This window comes from Chamaea fasciata, unplaced genomic scaffold, assembly GCF_029207755.1.
Source record: "Chamaea fasciata isolate MVZ Bird 193981 ecotype frontalis unplaced genomic scaffold, bChaFas1.0.hap1 SCAF_9, whole genome shotgun sequence".
Classification (NCBI taxonomy): Eukaryota; Metazoa; Chordata; class Aves; order Passeriformes; family Sylviidae; genus Chamaea; species Chamaea fasciata.
The window spans coordinates 1,951,949-1,967,095 of NW_027094094.1; positions in this window are offsets into that span (position 1 = coordinate 1,951,949).

The window sequence follows — 15,147 nt, forward strand, 5'->3', positions numbered from 1 at the left end:
GGGGAAGGCTGAGGAGGGGAGAAAGCAAAAGACACCAGCTGAAAAGCTATTGCCAAAGCTTATTTATTTATTTTGGGGCTGAGGGAGGGGGGAAACAACAGAGCAGGGAAGGACTTGGAAGTAAAAATTGTTTAGCAAACAGTTAAAATAGTTTCATGCCTCTTTCTCTTTTTTTTTCTTTTAAGGGAGACAATATTTAAACACAGGTTCATATTCATATTTCAGCCGTTTGACTTTGGTGGGAAAACAAATATTGAGGAATTAAACACAATTATGGTTTGATTAACTGGAGCTTGGTTCCTAAAACCACAAGGTAGAGCAGCAAGATTGCATCTGTGTCTTCCCTCAATGCCATCCACATGAGTCACAGCGAGGCAGGAAAGCTGTTGACAAATTAATACTTTAAGAAAATAAACTATGGTCATGTTGAACATAGAGCAACTTTATCCTGATTAATTTGTGTTGGAGTGGCTCCAGCCCCCTTTACAAAGCCGCGCAGTTTGTACAAATGTAATTTCCTAATATTTACACGAGGAAAGCCTCAGCCGTTAAGATTTGCCTCCAGTGTGAGTTTTGTGGTTAGTAAAAAGACAATAAAAATACAGAGAGGTAATTGTAAGCACATTTGGAGGAGAAAAAAAAAAAAAAAAGAAAAAAAAAAAAGAAGGGGGGGGGAAGAAAAAAATCCCTGCTTCTCTCCACTCCTCCTTGCACAGCCCTATAAAAGTGGCAGTGCTGCGGCTGCCCTGGCTGAGGGCTCAGCCCCACATTCCCGGGATGGAGCTCCCACCCCCGGCCCTCCACAGCCCCACATCATTCCCGGGATGGAGCTCCCTCCCAGCGCCCGCCGCTCCAAACCCCGGCCCCAGCCTCGTCCCACGCTCTCTGTCATTTCATGTCTTTATTTAAATACAACATCAGGCGTTCGTACAATCGTCTAATTTAATAAATATGAGGAGGGGCGATGCAGTTAGAAGTGTTGCTTTGTTTGAAGAATATTAAGAATAACCTTTAGTTTTAATGAGATTTCTCCCCCCACCCCCCCATCAGTTTACACAATTTTCCAGATGCAAAATGAGCTTTTGGCTGTAAAATATTTTATCACATTGTCTTACACAATAAAGACTAGATGTTTTCGCTCTCTCTCAACTCCACCGCAATTATTTTTTAGTGTTTGCAAATCATAATATCATTTAAAAACCATATTTTATACCTCATCTAAAATACTTTTATAGCAGTGTGATGAAAAAAACCCAACACAACATCTATTTAACTACTCTTTTTAAGTGGCTGTAATATGCTTTGGTATAATTTCCCAGAAAAAGGCACAGCTAAAAAAGCTTTGCTGTTCTTGAAAACAAATCTCCCAAGAAGCATCTTTGCAAAAAATCCCCAGAATTGAATTCCCCTGGCTGAAGAGCCCAGAGAGCCTGAATATAAAAATAGTAGCCCTGTCATTTCACATTCATTAAGTGTGAAACTCAGAAATTAATAATGTAAAAATATGCTTTTTAATTAGTCTTACATTCTGCCCAATGTACTTAAATGGGATCAGCAGCTCCCTAATGATTTTTTTCTTAATAAAGTATTAGCCTGTGATGCACTGGGGTTGACAGGTATGATAAACTGGAAAGTACTTTTGGAGGCGTATGAATGATACCAAAATAGTACTCTCCCATTTAAATGTAATTAACATCAGGGAGCAATATTACAAGAGCAGAAGCCTGCAAGATTTTTATTTCAGGGTATTTTTTTTTTTCATTTCTTGTTTTATGAGTAGTTTGATGATTGCAGCAGTGATTTTATAATTTAATTACCTTTGTTGAAAGCTAAGCTTTTGCTAATAGCAGGTCAACAGGATCATAAAGCAGCCTTCAAAAATATTAAAAAGGAGGTAAATCCCCTTAGCTAAACCTACACAATAAGAACGCGGGTGCGCATGTGTGGCTGCAAAAGATTTTATGGATGTATGGATATACAGGCTCCACGCCTGTTCCCCTGTTATTTGTTTACTGTGTTATTTCAAATCAGTATTTACTCTCCAAAGGGCCCTGTTATGCATTAATCATATTTTTTAAAAGAAAAGAAAAAAAAAAAGAGGGAAAATAAAGAGAGAAAAAGACAGAAAAAAGAGAGAGAGAGAGGAAAAGAGAAAAAAAAAGAGAGAAATTTTTTAAAAAAGAGAAAGAAGGGAGAATTTTTTTAAAAAGGGGAAAAAAAGAAATTTTTTTAAAAAGAGAGAGAGAAAAAGAGAGAAATTTTAAAAAAGAAGAGATTAAAAAAGGAGAGTTTTTTTTTTAAATAGGGGAAGAATAATTAAAAAAAAGAAAGTTGTGGAGAAATCCATCTGACACACCCTGGATTTTCCCAGAACCAATAGGGCTGAGGGGTGAAGTTGCTCACTCTGGACCAGGATTCTCAGTTCCACCACCCCTTCCACAAACACTTTGCCCTTTTTCCCATTTCCAAAAGAGCCAACTCCACACCCGGAGATAAAAGATCACTGTTGACCTGCACTGCTTGCGCAGGAGTATTCCCTAACTTATTTATATGCCAAATGTCACTTGTGTTTACTGAAGAATTTCTTCTCATATCTCGGAGTCGCAGCGCTCCCCAAAGATGCACTTGCCATAGGGTAAACAAGCAGGGAGGAGGGCAGAATTCCCGGCTCCCTCCTTCCCAAACCAGAGGCTCCTTCATGGGCGTCACCTTCCCTGACATTTCTCTGCTTGCAGGCTGGTGGATGGATGGGTTGAGGTGCCAGGTGACAGGAATGGCTCAGGATTCGCGGTGGCACTGGGGATGTGGCTCCACGTGCCTCCTGCCCCATGTTCAATGTCTCTTTCCACCATGGTTCTAAGTTGGAATTAAGGGAAATATGGAGCTGGCCAACCTAACCATGAAAAACCATGGTCAGACCACAGATAATGAAAGGGACTTGGTATTTTCATACTGGTTTTCATTTGGCTTTGGGAAAACAGTCAATCCAACAAACAAACAAACAAGCAAACCACTTTCTTTTTTTTTTTTCTTTTTTTTAACTCACTCTTCCATTACAAACACATTCTTCAAGGATGGTCCTGGTTCTGAATATCCCAACAACTGGAAGGTCTTAGGCCAAGTGAAGCACTCATTCCACGGCCAAGGTGGGGTCAAACATCAAGGTACAGTCATTCAGAGGGGGTTCAGGTTTAACATCAGGAAGAATTCTTCATGGAAAGGGTCGCCAGGCATTGGAATGCGCTGCTCAGGGAGGTGGGAGAGTCCAAGGAACAACTGGATGTGGCACTCAGTGATCTGTGCTGGGTGACAAGGTGGGGTTCAGGCACAGCTGGGACTCAATGATCCTGGAGATCTTTTCCCACCTTACCAATTCTGAGATTCCCCATGGATGCAGTGCCACACTGTTATCCCAAAACTGTGGGGTGAGGGGCTGAGGGACCAAATGGCAGCACTGCCACACGGGAATGCAGCTGCATCACTCCAGCACATCCATTTCTCCTGCTTTGGTAACTTCCAACGTCCTTTAAAAATACGATCATGAAATGTCATTTCTTTCCTATTTATCTTGGCGCTACAGAACTGCCCAACTATTGGCTATACGTGAGCTCTTTTATAATATTTTTCCAATCACAAACACCATTCCATTGCTCCCCAGGGATGCCCGTGATGGATCTAGCTATCTATCTATTTACGCGTTCATGAATCAAATCATCGGACTGGAGAAAGTTTGGATAATCTACAGCTTTCATAAGATTTCACCCAGCTTACACTTCACAGGGGATTTCCAGGAGTGTGACGTTGTTTGCACCCCTCTCCTCTTTTCCTACACGATTTACTGCACTCACCCCAAGATCCAAGCTTAGAATGAATGTCCAGCTCCCAGCCTGCAAAGGGTGTTTTTCCAGGAGCGGGGATTGTTTTAGTGGGCAGTCGAATCAGAAACTAATCATCCGAACTGCCCTCATGGTAAACACGCGCTGGAAATTTTATTACGGAGATATTTGGGGTCTTCCTGATAGAGAATAAAAGACAAATAATCGAACTTATTGGAAAATATTTACATGGGGCCACGCAGTGCAAACCTTGGGAAAGCTGAGCAGTATTTGCTCAGAGGAATAGCCCTGGAGCAGGCAGAGGAGCGGATACTGCTCGGCTGTCCGGGGAATTGGAGGGAGTTTGTCTGAGTCAGACATGCCGGCGATGGCCCCACACTGGGGCATCATAATGCTTTAATTAATTAATGTCTGTAAACTGTTTGGTGATCTTGGGATGAAAGGAGTTCTGGAAATGCCAGGTATTCTTGAAAATTAATTACTCCAGCCTTCCCCCCAAATCTTGCTAAACATATTTCATTTTTTAATCTATCCTGCTGCTTTAATAAAGCTTATTGCAGAATTATTTTCTGCTAAATATTAAAGGGGAGGAAAAAAAAAAAGAGAGAGAATCTTTTAAGCAGAGGATTGGGCTGCAGCGGGAGAGATTGTACAAAAGTCAGATTTTGTGGGGGCAAAGTCTCCATGTGTGAGGCAGGTACAGGCAGAGGACACCATGGTGAGAATGGGCTCAATCTGTGTGTCCCCCTTGTCCCTCCCAAGATGTGGCATTCACATGGGGCTGGAGATACTCAGTCCCATGGGGAAACAAAGCTGTGGGAGAGGCAGGACCAGTGTGAGGGATCCAAGGACAGTACAGAGTGTTCCAGCCACCGCCACGTGTCGGCAAATCAATCACGCTCAGCGCTATTCATCCTTCCATCACAGCAGACAGAACATGTGTATTATTTATACAAGTCTGAAATCATTTGGTGTTACTTACTGAAGAGTCACCTTCCACGTCATCATGGAGCAAAAGTCCTGGAAGAGACTCCGTGTCCAAGTCCCACCAGGCACATTCCAGATACGGTCTAAACAATAAACCACAACAGATAAAACAGACATCATTATAGTTTGGGGCTTTTTTTTTCAGTGCTGCAGCTTTCTACACATGAATTTTAATTTATCTAACACAGCTATTAATATTTTTGTTTATTTATAAGGGCTAGGCCTATGGCGTGGCTTGAGTGTTACAAGACTGTTGTAGAGTTGGAGCATCTTTCAACTCTTCTTGGGTGAAATCAACCCTTCTACCTCTGCAAGCAGACAAAGCCAGTGTGTAACGCACATTTCCTAAGAAGTTCAAGGGGAAAATGGAAGGAGAACATCCGAGTGAAATTTCACACCTCTAAAATGACCCTTACCCTGTAGCCTGCAGAGATGTGGGCCTTGGAATGACCTGTCTTCTCCTGGAACGTCCCACCCCGTTTCTCTTGGAGCCATTTGAGCTTGATGGGATAAGGAAACGGCTGTGTCAGTAGGGTGTCCATGGTTACTCCAGCAAGAGCAACCACCAATACTGACCTCTACTCCTCCTCTTCCTCCTTCCTCTCCTTCTCCTTCTCCACAATACATCCTCAGCCATGGAAGAATGACAGTGGGAACTTCCATTCCGCTCCTTCAGCTTCTCCCCACAAATTCTGAAAGAAATGAAGCCCTTCCTTAGGATATTCAGTCAAATCCACAAGTCAAGCGTCACCTATCACCAATTTTCCAGGGAAAAACGCCTGTTTCACCAAATCTTCCTCAGGCTACTTCTGAAACTGAACAGCAGATGGGGCTACAGAAATCATCACATTTTAAAAAAATATATATATGAAAACCAGCCTTTTACATTCTAAAAAGCAATTTATTCTACACCATTTCAAAAAATAAATAGGATTCTCCTTTTCTGTTTTAAGACATCAATGAATCTGTCGCATAATGGGCTTTTGTAAACCGATTATCCTTGATAATCTCATTAGCTGAAATTATTTTACTTTTCTAACATGGTAGATTTTTAAATACCTTTTATTTCAGATCCCTCTGGGCACGTTGCGGCGAAATTTACTATTAAGCAAAATAATTATCTATCTCAAACCTTAATGCTAAAACGTAGAAAAATAAAATAATTACAATCTAAGGGCAGATATTAGAACGGAGAAAGTACAAGGAGGAAAAGGGAAATCTCCACCAGCAGGCAAGTATCTTCTCATTATTAATATATAAATCATCCTTGTTTTCCTAGGAATATGAAGACACAAATAGTGGTGGATGCAAATGACAGGGTCTGTTTTGAGTTGGGTTTTGCACCTCCCGTGGTGTCTTCATGCTTGGGAAGGACGATGCTCCTCCAGCTCCCACCAGCCAGGAACTGCATCACCAGGTTCCCACCCAGACCTGAGCAATTAAGAAATGTGAGTTGTTTCAAAATCAGCTTAAACCTAGGGTTTTTGGGGTTTTTTTTTTTTGTGTGGAAGTTTGCAGCTGTAATGGGATTACAGTGTCGGCAGAGGGAGGGAAGTTTGCAGCTGTACTGGTTCAGGGGGTAGGAAGCAGCTGTTAAAATAGAGGACTAATGGTGATTAATTCTTATTATGTGTTTGAAGATCTCACAATGAGTTCAGGAACCAAACCCTCCCTCAGGGAATAAACTGAAGGAGGAGGATTTAAAAAGAGGGAAAATAGAAGGGGAATTTTAATGTACATTTGGCCTAAACGGCCTGGTCTTAAATCACTTTATTAATATTTAAGCAAAATTTAAATCAACATTATTAAGACAAAAATATATCTAGCCTGGGAAACCTGTAATTCCTGCATATTTATGCAGAATGGGAGATCACCTGTGCTTCCTCAAAAATACACACACCAGGACCAGCAGGGGAACATCCTTTCAGCTTGTAGGGATGGGTGCTGTCACACACTGATGGCTCTGGCATGGGAGAACCTCCTGATCCCCATAGCCCTTCCCCAACAGCTCCAAGCTCAAACCACAGTGGGAAGAGGTGGGAAGAGACCCCATCCCACGTCTTCATCCTCCACCACGGTGAGGGATGATGGCAGCGACAGGGAGGAAGCAGCACAGAGAACCCAACCTGGGCTGGGCTCAGTTTGCAGCCTCTGGGGCACCTGCAGCATTTCCCAGCTCCAGGACAATTGACATCAGAGGCAGGTTATTTGTTGCAATATTGTGGCCGGGTCCTGCAGCCGGTTTGCAGAGGTCTGTGATGTGCTGGGGTGTGCTGAGGCTTCCCCAGAGCACAGCAGGTGAAAGATATGAGATTTCTATTTATATACCGCAGCCCGGCCAGGAGAGTGACAATTGAACAGCAAAGGTACGGGGAGAGAGAAGCAGCCTGGAAAGGCAGGCAGGGCAGGAAAGGTCCCTGGAATCCCTGGGAGATGGTGACCCAGCACAGGCTGCAGCAGGGTCCTCAGAGCACCCAGCCCCTCTTCCCTGGGGAGTTTCCCCCAGCTCATCCATTCTGCACTTTGACAACGTGAAATGGCTCTCAGGGCCCTCCTGAGGACAAGTGAATGGAGGAGGCAAAAGTAAAGAATGTGAAAGCAGCAACAGGGCAAACTCCAAGATCTGGGGTTTTGTTATTCAGTCAAGGCTTTAATGAGGATTAATCAAATATCGCACATGCAGAGAGATTTCCATGAATTATTAGAGGGGAGAAATGGGTGAGAAAATGAACAAAAAGCTAAACTTTTCTTTTTTTTTTTTTTTTATGTGAACTTTTCCTTTTTTGAGCTTAAACTTTGAGATCATACTAATCTTTTCAAAGCTCAAAAAGATCACAGAAAGATTTATTTCAGGACCAAAAAAGAACTTCCTCTACCAAAATACCTCTGCCTGTGATTTTCCTGTTTCCACATTTTTAAGATGCTTTGTTTTTCAAATATGAAAGAACTGACAACAATAACTCAGGACTGTGCACCAAGAGCACCACAAAATCCTACTTTTCACATGGCTGCAGCATTCCCAGCAGAGCTGGTTAGTAAATTAAACCATTCCTTCTAGCAGCAACTGATAACTTGGAGCTGATGATGTAGGTCAGAGACATCTGCAGTAAATTATGCCCCTCACCACAGGAGGAAGGGGAGCACTTGGGACATGGAGATCGTGTGGATTCCGTACTGGAGACCAAAATACACATTTCCACTCATGGCCGCTGCATAAGCAGGTACCTCACTTTGGTTATTTTGCACCCAAGTCTTCATGGGTCAGTGATAAAGTTTAGGATGGATTTATGGACTGAGAGCCAGAGACTGGAAAGTGGAATAGGATGGGGTTTAGGTGCTGGGTGCTCAACCACAGAGCCCTAGGAGCAGCCCAGATGCCCAGAAAAATACAGGATGGCCTGAAAACTCCTGTGAGTTGGTTTGCTGCCTTTGTGGGAGGCTTGGGTTTCAGCAGTGTGTCCATGTTATAATTAATAAGCAATTTCTGTTTGAATGGCGTGTTTTGTCTTCCTTTGAGCACGTTCTCTGCAAAGACAAAGATCAAGACAAACCTACTCAGAACACAACGAAGATAAAAGGGAATCATAAAAAGAGACAGACAGAGGAAAAGAAAGAACAAGGAAAAAGAGAAGACAAAGAACAGGGAGACACCAAAGAGGACACAGAACAAAGATAGGCAAAATGAAAAGACAAAGAAAAGTAAAGACAAAGAACAGAGATGATAGAGCACCACAAAATATGCAAGAGAGGCACAAAAGGGAAAAGGGGGGGAAAACAGTGACTGAGAACAAAGGGCAGAGAACAGAGCAAGAGCAGAAACGCACAGGAAGGGAGAAAAATGGGAGAGAATTCAGCCAAGATGAGGCGTGAAAAACAGCCCAAAGAACAAGCAAAAATAAACACAATGAGGAGAGAAAACAGCTAATCATCTTCTGATTTGCATTAAAAAATAAGTCATGGGAACAGAGGCTCAGTGACAGAAATGTTGACAAGTTGAATGTCAAGATTTCTCGTGTCCTCTAAATTCAGTCAGCCTGTCACTCCTTATGAAACTGGCTGTGGGAGAAGGGCAGTGGGAGCTGAAGGATTAGTGCCTGGCGTGGAAGGAATAGCAGGAACCAGTGCTGGCTACAGAAGCAATTTAGAGGGAAGTGCTTGCAAGCAAGAGATGCCCAAAAAGCAGCCAAAAATCCCTTTTTAAAAGCAGGAGATCCATTCCCATGGTGAACCAAGCAAAAGCTCGTCCTATTCCTTCTGCAGCTTTGCAATAAAGGAGTGGCAGAAATTCTGATATAATTGTACATGTCTAATTTTAATATTTCTGTAGGCAGGGCTTAGGTTGGACTTAGGGAAAGGTTCTTCCCCCAGAGGGTGCTGGCACTGCCCAGGCTCCCCAGGGAATGGGCAGAGCCCCGAGGCTGCCAGAGTTCCAGGAGTGTTTGAACACAGCTCCCAGGGATTCACAGGATGGGATTGTTGGGGTGTCTGTGCAGGAGTTGGACTCAACAATCCTGATGGGTCCCTTCCAACTCAGGGAATTCTATGAGTCTATGAAAAATCATATTTAAAAATACCAGCTTTACTGAAGCAGTTCATGAAAACCCAGCCACGGCAGAAACACCAAGAGCTGTGGGGTTTTGAGCTGGCCAAGAACAGTCTGTATGGAATTTAACTACGGAGGCCACAGGGGCTTCAGTGCTGCTGCAAAAACTGCACCAATAAATCATTTCCAAATCTTGACAATGGGCAAAAAAATAATTTATAAGAGGTGCAGAAGTTCATGGTGAACATGAACGCTCAGGAGATTTGTGCATGCTACAGAAAGGTATAAAGGGCTGGAGGATTCTGGGGTTTCCCTGTTGGCAAGAACAGCACGAGGACACCAGAATGATGGAGCCAAGCCAGGCAGGGAGAAGTTGAGGCTGTCCCATCTCTGGAAATGTCCACGGCCAGGTTGGATGGAGCTTGGAGCACCCTGGGATAGTGGAAAGTGTGGGAGTGGGTGGGCTTTAAGGTTCTTCACATTTACAGGAACTCCTCACCTCCTTGATGGCCCATTGTGTTTCAAGGTAGAGGTGATGGACTGGGATGAAAATGTCATTTTTCAAAGCTGAGACAAAAACCTCTGATTTTGTAAGACACACCTGGAAGAAACTCAAAAAGTGCAGGGTCCAGTTTGGTCTCATCAGACCAGATGGGACCTCTGGATCTGGTCCTGCAGATGTTTCAAAGCATAAATTAATGGCTCTGTAACAATAAAATAAAGTTCTCTTCCAGGTTTCTTGTAGACCAAGGGAGGTTCTGGAATTTCATTGGCCATACAAATGTGGGATTGTACAACAGAAGTTTCTTGAGCTGCCACTGCTTTCCCAAACTGAACTTTCAAGGAATTTGTGTTGTTTTTCTTACTGAAACACTAGTCTTAATCCATATAGAGGATCAGCTGCCATGAAGGCCTCAACTACCCCTGATTTTATGTCTTTGTCCCTGCTGCAATACGTTGTCTGGTATTTTATTGTTAATCATTAAGATTTCTATGGAATTTGATGTCACTAATACACAGACTCATCCTCCCTGACATTCCTCATCCCTTGCTGGCAGCACAGAACAACTGGTGTGCACTGGGTTAAATGCTTCCCATACTTCTCCTTGGTTATATTTTATTTACCAGGATTTCTATAATGTGCGATTTTTTTTTTCCTTTTGAGATTTCTTAATTTCTTTCAGAACACTTCCACCTTATTTCCGGGCTGCTTTTCCCCAAGGGGCAAAGTGGAGGTTCAGAAACTTCATGTGAACTTCCTGAAAAAGAAACAGATCACCTATTAAAAAACCCAAATGGAATGTGCTGTGAATATGGTTTAATACGTCCCAAAGAAAGAGCTGGCTCTAATCACAACATCAGATCTAAAATTCATTGTTGTACTCAGTTTATTGATTCGATAATGTATTTATTATTTATGATTTCGATGGAGTAGGTGGAATTCTATTTCCATTATTTGATTCAGGTTAATCAGGGGATAACGTGCTTCTTTTACACCTTCACCTAAAGACTCCTCAGGTGCTCAACACTCATGCCCAGAACTGCAAATCAAATCCCTTTTCTGTCCTGCAATTATGGCTATTTCCTTCCAAAATTATAATCTGTTTAAAATCTAAGGTTAATATTTGAACTGAAATAGTTGCACACATACAAATTACATCTAAGGCAGAAGGGTTTTTGTGGAGCTCTGGCCTTTCAGGTGCTTTCACTGCTTTTAAAAGACTTGTAGGTGGTTTTGGGGATGTACCACTGCCCCTTTGCCCCTAAACTTCACTGGAGACATTGCTGCTGGCCACTGGATGTGCTCATCCCGTCACTCCAGACCTTGGGAAGAACAAATCTGCCAAAGGTCCTGTAGACAACACCCGTGAGGATGTAAAAAACAATTCACTGTGTCCTCAGGAACTTTTTGATTTGTTTGTGTTGACATCATTTAACTCATGGATTGTGAACTTCCCAAATTTTCATTATTCCTGTATCCCAGCACCAAACTTGTGATGCTGAACCACTGGTTTCCTTGGAGAACAGCAAATACTGCTTCCAAGAGGTGGTTAAAATCAATTCAGAATATTCAGGGTGAAGGAAAAAGTCAGAAAATCATATAATCATTAAGGAAAACACCTCTAGGATCACCCAGTCCAGCCATTAAACCATGTCCCCAAGCACCATATGTACATGCTTTTTAAAAGAGAAATCAGAGAAATGAGATTTTCATGCCAGCTGACTTTATTCTACCCAAGAATATTCCCAGTATCACTGGTACTTGATACAAGGCCTTGTAAGATCTGGTTGGAAATTCCTTTTAGCGCTTTTAAAAAAAAGGACACCCCACTGACTGAGTCCCCATTGCTACAGTGCAAGCTTGGAGTGTCTGAAATAAATAAAGTTAAAAAACCCAAGCTTAACAGGCTTGAAAGTGGAATAAACAAAAATAAAAAAAATGTGCCACAGCCTGGGGGTATTTCCAGAGACAGGGAGAGGAACAGAGGCAGCTCTTGGACACCCCAGGAGAACAGAGAAAACAAATTGTGTCCTCAGCATGTTTAAAGTCAATTTTCACTCTCTGCTTTCCAGGATTTCCAGAGGTCAGAATGAGGATGCTCCTCCAAAACCTCTTCAGGCCCCATTCCCTTTAGGATACGTGAAGATCCACGGTCCTGCAACCAAAACTTCTCCACCTCTCCTGAAGATGACATGGGTTCTATAGCACTTACAATGTAATGAACCCAGGGGATAATCCCACACCTCCAAAATTCATGGCAAAAAATACCTAAATCCATAAATCTGGGATTTTTTTTCCCCTTTTCCTTCGTTTTTCCACGACAAAAATGAACGCCATGGGGCAAGCTGCCCTTCTGCCTTTGCGGGCTTAGGAAAAGCAGGGGGGAGCAGGCTGGGATGCAGGGGTGTAATTTAAATGTTATTATGTCTGAGTTAAATCTCTCCTCAAAAATTTGGCCCTGAGCTCGGGCACAGCCCCAAACCACAGCTGTAAAAAAAACCCCCAAAACTAAAAAACCCTCGCTCGTTTGAAAGGTCCAGTTGTGCTGAGGGACAAACACACGGCTCTTCCCAGCCCCGGCCGCTCTTTTCTGCTCTACACTCTCTGAATTTTATCGTCGGAAAATGAGGGGCATCTTACCCAATTAGGCACTCCATAGCCTCATCAGCTTCTTTCCCGAGCAGCAAAATATGATGTGCCTCTGCCCAGCTGTTCCCTGGTGGTGTTGTCAGTCAGATCCTGCTGGAGAGAGAAGCGAGGGAGAGCCGAGGACATTCCTGCACATCTGTTAGCTGAAAACGGGGAGAGGAAAGGATCCTACAGCAATTTCCAGGAACAATAAGGATTAGTTGCTCGTCTGATGCTAACAACGTGCACCTTTCCCTCTTCTTTAGCCTGTCTGTCAAATAATGTAATTATTAAGGACCAGCAATGTGGCTTTTTATGTGAACCAGTGCTGACTATGCCAGAGTATTGCATTTTTAATTATTATGATGTTAAATGGCTTTAATTGCTGACACTCTCCTGATTCACAGAGCATTTTTATAACATTTATTAAAAAAAGGCCAAAGTTTATTTTACAGTCTGCAATAAAGCAGAACACAAAACCCAGCAATTGGCTCAATGAGCCCAACACATTAGTTCTATACACAGACTGCATATTATTCTTGCTCTATAAGTGATGTGAAAAGCAAAATTGAAGTCCTGCACAAAATTTGATCATCTTACTTAATAACAACAGATGCTCAGAGCAGTGGCATTTTGAAAAGAGCTCTGTATGCTACTGGTTATTAAATGGCAGGACATTTGGCATCCTCCAGCATTATACCATTTGAAAACCATGGAGTCACATAAATAGCCGATGAGAGCTGGGAGAGAGGAAAAAAAAAAAAGCCAGCTCCTGTCTGCATAGCAAAACTCATTTCATTTAAAATATTTAAAATGAGCAGGCTGCCTTTCAAAAGAAAAGTCCGGAAAACTTAGGAGAGGAGGAGCTTCCCTTTTATCTGGGAAATACAGGAAAGCAAATATGTTGGGAGGAAGAGAAGAAATGGTTCAACAGCACGACTGATCAGCCTTAACTGAGAATGCTAATGGCTTCTGCTGCTTTGTGTCAGGGGCTCAGCACAGTTTGGGAAAGGCTCTGGCACCAAATTTCCTCCTTGATTTAAAAAGGAAAATATTGGCAATACGTAGGCAAATTACCATAAATGCAGGATGGATCAGCAACGCGGGGGGATCATTTTAATGGAGCAATTCCTGTCTGAAAAAGGGGAATCACCAAAGACAGCGGCACACTTTCTTCGTAGGATAAATTCGTAACTAAACATAAATAACATGTGCTGCCTGCACAGTTACACCATTTTTAGATTCATATCTACTCTAAAAAGTTCTAATCGAGTTGATGAGCACATACAGAGGAGTTTTCTCATTTTTATTTCTGTTTAAGAATGACTCTGTTCCACCTTTATCAAGGCAAAAAACCATCAGGGTGCATTTGCCCAACGTGTTTTACTTAGAACGGCTAATTCTACACACTGTTCCAAGGCATACCAGCAAAACTGTGAATAAATTCTTAAATTAGGTATTTTTACCATTAAAAAAAATTAAAACTCTTTTTAAAAAAGCCCAAATACACAACGGGTTTGCCTGCAAGCTGAAGGAAGGATTCACTGGGCTATAGAGGGGGGTCTGTGTGCGCATTGCTTTTATTTCTACTTAATAAAATCTTGAAGATTGGGTTATAATGGCCGTGCTTCCCCATCCTCAAGTATGGCGTGGCAAATGGTGCCACTGTCATTAAGGGTGCATTGTTGTTTGTTTTATGCTAATCTTCCTTCAGTGTGACAGACTGTCACCTGCATGGGGGGTAACTTTCAGCACTATATTAGCCCATATGGCACAAGCTAAATTGTATCTAAGCTATGGGCTAATTATGGATGAGTTAATAAAACCAAGCAATGTCAGTCTGGCCACTTCTTCTGGTCCTCTGCCGACCCCCCAAGTGAGTTATTGCCTGCACTGTTCTCTTAAACTATTTTCATTTCTGCTCTCCACAACTGCTGCCAAGCTTTATGGTTAAGACACTTTAATCCTTCTCCTTTCTCAATCCGGGATGCAAGATGAGATTAAAACAATCTCTGCACACTTTTTCCCTGTGATAACTTTCCCTGCTAATCGAGGGGTGGCGCAACCTCCCGAATACTAAACACAAACACCCCGTGTTCAGTTTCCTGGAAATCTGCTGGCACAGCTGTGACATAACAAACAGATTTTCCTATTTTCAGGGAGTGAAAAACACGGTTCATCTTGCTTAAGTACAGGATCAAAGAGATGAACGTTTATTCCCTTAAATGCACATGCAAGTAACAGAAAGCCCTAGGAATGGATGAAGACAGAATCTTTTCACGTGTTTTAAGGTCAAGCAAACGCTTAAGTGGTTTTTTTTTGGACAAAGACCCAGCTTCTTTCCCTTCCTCAGGAAGAGGGGAGGGAGGAAGAGAGTCCCTCCCAAGTGTTAATGTTCCCACATCGCTCCGTCTGCTCTGCTTTGTCCCCCTTGTGCCTTTCAGTTGGCAGCCCTGGCAGCTGTTCCAGGCTCCCTCCTCAGCAAACTTTGCTCTCCCAAATGCTCTGTGCTGTGCAGCCAGCACAAGGAAAGCACAGCACCGGAGCACAGACACCAAATTTTGGACCAAGTGGACAGAAAACGCAGAAAAATCTTGACAGTGATTAATAAAAAAAAAATAAATAAATAAACCCAAGGTTAATAATAATAA